Source organism: Humulus lupulus, chromosome 3 (assembly GCF_963169125.1).
Source record: "Humulus lupulus chromosome 3, drHumLupu1.1, whole genome shotgun sequence".
Taxonomy (NCBI): domain Eukaryota; kingdom Viridiplantae; phylum Streptophyta; class Magnoliopsida; order Rosales; family Cannabaceae; genus Humulus; species Humulus lupulus.
The window spans coordinates 73,734,303-73,740,302 of record NC_084795.1 but is presented as its reverse complement, the minus strand read 5'-3'; positions in this window follow the sequence as shown (position 1 = coordinate 73,740,302).

The window sequence follows — 6,000 nt, the reverse complement described above, 5'->3', positions numbered from 1 at the left end:
AAACAAGGCTTGGAAGCTGATGTATCAGATTCCCAGATACACTATTGTGGAAGGAAGGTTATACCAGAGAGGATACTCTATGCCATTACTTTGATGTGTGACTCCACCCGAGGCCAAGAAAATCCTAGAAGAAATTCATGAAGGATTTTGTGGGGACCACACTGGGGGGCATAGCCAAAATTATAAGACAAGGATACTTCTAGCCCACTATCAAAGCAGACACATTTGAGTATGTCAAGAAATGCGATAAATGCCAGTGGTTCGCTACAATCCCGCGAGCTCCACCATTTGAGCTAACTATGATGTCCTCCCCATGGCCATTTACGGTGTGGGGAATTGATCTCATAGGCTCGTTGCCAACTGGCAAAGGAGGAGTTAAGTACGCAGTGGTCGCGGTCGATTATTTTACAAAGTGGATCGAGGTTGAACCTCTGGCAATGATTACCTCGAAGAAAGTCTTGGACTTTGTGGTAAAAAACATCATCTGCCGATATGGAATGCCAAGAAAAATAGTATCAGATAACGGTACTCAATTCGACAGTGAATTGTTCACCAATTTTTGTGAGAAAAATGGGATAATGAAGAGCTTCTCCTCTGTTGCCCATCCCCAAGCAAATGGCCAAGTCGAAGCTGTGAATAAGACTCTCAAGAGTTCTATGAAAAAGAAATTGGAAGAATCTAAGGGAAAATGGCCCGAGGAGTTGCCCCACGTTTTGTGGGCATATCGAACTATGGCTCGCACTTCAACAGGGTATACCCCTTTTTCTCTGGCATATGGATGCAAGGCCATGTTACCAATCGAGGTCGAAGTACCCACTATTCATAGCCATGCTTATGATCAAGCCTCGAACCAATCCTAGCTCGAAGTAAGTCTGGATTTGATTGAAGAAAGACGGGATGAAGCTCAACTGAAAAATGCAGCATATCAACAGCGAGCTACCAGATATTTCAATAAAAAGGTTCGGGACAAAAAATTCAGATTGGGAGACCTGGTGTTAAGGCATGTGTTCCTAGCTACAAGGGACCTAGCTGCTGGTGTACTCGGGCCCAATTGGGAAGGACCTTATCAAATCGAATCAGTTATTCGACCTGGCGTCTACAAATTGGCAAGATTGAACGGAGAATTGGTACCACGAGCATGGAATGACGAACATCTACGACCTTACTATCAATAGTGTATGAATGATGTCTCCTGTAACCATGCTTGTTTATCTTTATAAGGTTTATGTTAATAAATTGTTCGATGTTGAATAAAGATCATTTTCATTTCAATATGTTGTATTTTTTGCAAACTCTCTTAATTTAATAACCTATGGTCACACTCATAGGATATTAAGGGGGCATCAGTGGTATATATACCATAAGTTTGAAAAAATAAATAACTCAAAAATATCATACACGAAAACAAGCAAATGTTTGGATCGTTAACCCGACATAGAAGTTAAAAGTGTATTCTAAAAATAAAGTGTTTGGATATAACCAAATGCGCGAGCTTATATAATTTGGACATAACTAGATTATTAAAAATAAAGTGTTTGGATATAACCAAATGCACGAGCTTAGATAATTTGGACATAACTATATTATTAAAAATAAAGTGTTGGGATATAACCAGACACGAGCTAAAATAGTTTGGACGAAACCAGATTATTAAAATTAAAGTGTATGGATTACAAACCTGTAACGCCCTACTACCTTAGAGTCGTTACTAAGTGAGTTTAAAAAGTGCATTCAACTTGCTAACCAAGCATTAAGCTCAAAAGTGTAACTAAACTGTATTAAAATCACATAATTTGAAAATGTAATCATTCACTAAAAATTATGAGTGTTTTACATTAGGGATCCCAAAAGAAAATATTGTTTATAAATATTTACAACTAAAAATGTGTTTAAAGTCGACTAAACGACAAAATAGAATCCAGTACAAAACAACTCCCAAAAATACCCCTGGCCGTGGCGGCCATGCAGACCAGACATGTACGCATCGCCTCACGCCCTCCATACTCAAGGTTGGCCAATCTTCCCCTTGCCCTTACCTGCACCACAGAGCACCCATGAGCCGAAGCCCAGCAAGAAAACCCCACACAAATAGACAACATATGCATATAAATCACCCAGCATATAAACAGGCCATCAATAGGCTAAACACATACGGCCATGCCGTCCCAGGCGCTTTACCAGGCCCTGGGTTCGCGGTCCACACCATAAGGATATCCCAAGCATCCTTTAGGGTCTCGCCCTAGCAACTCACACTCCGCATGCTAAACGCTGCTCCCGGCCCCTTGCCGCACTCGGCCTTCGCCGTTCTCGGCCCTTTCCGTTCTCGGCCTTCACCGTTCCCGACTCTTGCCGATCATTCACATATTTACATACATAGCATAATTAATCAAACACTTAAACACGCATTAACATAATCAATGGGCTATGCCCTGCACATAATCATATAGGGCCATGCCTTGCAACACAACTATGGGGCCTCGCCCTGCTCTTTGGGTACAGCGGTTTTCTTACCTGTGTCCCGAGCTTCTTGAGCACCGAAATCACGAGCACGATCCTCTAACCCGAGCCTCGCCGAAAACCTAGTCACAACACATACATAACACTATCATTACTAACCAATTATAATCATCTCCTGGAACCAATCCCGTGCTCTCGGGACCTCCCGGTTCCCACACAAGGTAGCAGAAGCGTCCCCCGAGCCCCCTGGGCAAAAGCCTAAAAACTGCAAATTTCCCCTGCCCAGAAATGGCCTAGCACCGCGGCACTAACCCATAAGGGTCGCGACGCTCAGAAAGGTGCCCTTCCCCTGATGCATCCTAGCGCCGCAGCACGGAAGAACAGGGCCGCGACGCCCATACGCGAACCTAGAAATCTGGGTTTTTCCCCAACATTTTCCCGAGCCAAAACACTTCCAAATCACTACCAAGACATACCTAAGTCCCAAATTCAATCCAAAACCCCAAATAGACCATATGGCAACCTGAAAACATCAATAACAAACCCAAACACACATTCAAACCCATGATTCACAAATTGGTTAACAACTTCATAAAACTTAAACCATCCTTCAGAAATCTTAAACCACACCAGCAATCAACCTTAGAGATGCACGAAATTCTTACCTCAAACTGAAATTCAACTCTAAGCTTCCTCCAATTCCAACTCCAAGCTAAACCCCCTTGATTCCCAAGCTGAATTCCCACAATTATTAAACCAAAACCCAACTTTCAGTATTCAACCCAAACTCTAAAAGAACTTGCAAGAACACCAAAATTCAGAGATGAAGCTTACCTATGGATTAACCTTGGCCTATGCTTGATTTTAGTTGCCTCAATTCATCCTTGAATCCCCTCCTTAGCCTCAAAGATATTCAGCTCTCTCTCTTCCACCTTTCTCTCTAGCTTCTTGGTTCCTCTAGTCTCCCCAACACAAACATTCAGATTATGCCTAAATAAAATAACGTGAATGACTTTTCCTCAGCCAAAGCTATCTTCTCCCAAGGCCAAATGACCCAATTGCCCTCCCTTCTAATCTATATTCTAACTAATCCTCAAGGGCAACCTAGACTTTTCCCTATCCTCTTGCAAGAATACCACTTCCACGCCTAAAGTAACTATCCTCAAGAGTTACCTATAGTTACCCAAGTTACCAAAGTGCCATTAACCATTTCTCAATAATTCTCATATTCGAGTTATAATGTTCCCAAAATACCCCTAGGCTCCTCCCGAGCCGGGTATTTGACCCCATTGTGACTTTCCTAGCTAAACAACTCCCTACGACCGTCTCGGAACGTGCATCACAAATATATCACCATTATATCACAAATATCACATGTATCACATTTATGCCCTCAATGGGCTAAAATTACAAATATGCCCCTAACAACCAAACGGGGCCCACATGCATATTTAATCGCCTAAACATGCACTCTAATCACATATTCATTAAATTCACATATATTAATATAATATAACAGTTATTGCCCTCCATGCACGCTAATCAAGGCCCCAAGCCTTATTAGCAAATTTGGGTCGCTACAAAACCAGTCACGAGCTAAAAAAGTTTGGAACAAACCAGCTAAAACTGATCGACAGAAAGATGGGATATAAATCCACTTCAAATTAAGTCGAGATCGAGGCTGGAATATCTTGTAAAAAGATAGTTTTGACCTCACAACTTTGGGGAGCTACCCGAGGACGAGGAAAAGTAACTAGAAAAGCAGGATATAACTAAACTACCTATCTTACACGCCATATAAGTACTTTCAAGTGCATGGTAAAAGTAAGTTCCGACCTTGACAAATGACGAGATCGGACACGGATATATCGAACAAACTATGCGAGAATGCATGGAAACTCGAGCTTAAATCCAGCATGTGTTTGTATGAATAAGCAGACATAAAGACAAACTTTTAATATAAATTGCTTAAAATATTTCGATTTGAGAGATGTAAAGCAAAAATATTAAAGTGAAGTCAAACATGGTATTACAAATATCATAAGTAAATAGCTCTTTTACGAGCTATAAATTGTTTTTGCCCCAAGGGTATGAAGAACAAAAGCTATAAACTATTACAAAAGTCTCAGAGGGATGCAACCCAAGATTGAAATTTAGGAGGCAAGAGCACCCTCCTTAGCCTTCTCAACATCCTCCTTGGCCTTCTCAGTATCCTCCTTAGCCTTCTTAGCATCCTCCCGAGCAGCCTCCTCTGCCTCCAGCCGAGCTTGTCATTTGGCTAGAAACTCGCCCTCAAAAGAGCCTAGGAAGCTGGTGTCGAGATCGGCGTTGTTGGCCCAGATCCTGTACATGGCCAAGTCAACCGCCTGATCCTTCCTCTGCTTGAACTCTTCAAGAAGACGAGCCTTTTCTCCCTCTATTAACTCGAAGGTGGCCTTTTTCTCCTCCTCGAGCTTGGCATTTAGCTTCTCAAGCTCCTCAACCCTGGAGCTCTTCTGTTTAAGCTCAGCCTTCACCTTCTCGATCTCAGCCTCTAGCTTTGACCTTGCGGCCTTAAACTTGTCAACGAGCTTAAGCTGAAGATCCTTCGACTCCTGAGCATAGGATATGTTCTCGTGGACCTCGTTGTTCAGCTTGTAATTTAGCTGAGCAACTGCGGTAAGAGCCTAACACAAACAAATCAAGTTAGAACATACTCTAAGCAAAATTCCAACATATAGAAAAGTGAGAGAGATTACCGCAGAGGTGAGCTCGATACTCTTGTCATAGAGGACGTTGGAGTCCTGAGCATTGACCAAGAACTACCACTGAGGAGCCTCAAGACTACCGATGCTTTGGCTTACCCGAGACAGGACGTCGGAGCCAAGAGTGGCTCCGTGAGTCCCGACAGCGTTGTCGACGACATACTCATCAACATGAGTAGAAATCGACAACAGGTGCCCCTTAGAGGACGTTGGTTTCTTTGGAACTGGGCCGAGCGTTGGAAGGATCCTGATAGTAGGAGGCAAATGAGGAGCGTCTGTTACAGAAGCGTCGACTTGGGGAGTAGGGTCCGCTACCGGGCTCAGAATAGTAGGAGCTAGGGGAGGAGTCACCTCGGTCCTTTTAGGGACCTTAGCAAGCTGACCAGATTTCTGCGAGGCTCTCAGGCGCTTGCTTTGTTTGGCCCCCTCACCACTGGCGAGCATGTACTCAAGGTCGGAATCCATTTTACTTGCATAATCGAATCACATTAGAAAACGAGCTTAAAAAGGCTAAAATCAGTATAGAGCAAACAGTTAAAGGAATTAAAGACAAGTGACAGGGAACCTAACTGGAACTCTCCCCCGAGCTCGTGCTCGGCGACCAAGTAATTCCCCCATCTTTAGACGAGACTAGGGGAGTCCCTTCCCTATACGTGGAAGTCAACCTTGAAAGGTCCCTATAGTCGTTTGTCCCGTATTGGACGGCTATTCCATCCCAAACCTTGTTCAGACTATACATTGTGTCGTATTTCCCTAGCCAGCTATCAAACCTATGGACCCTATCATCTACCCAAGACCA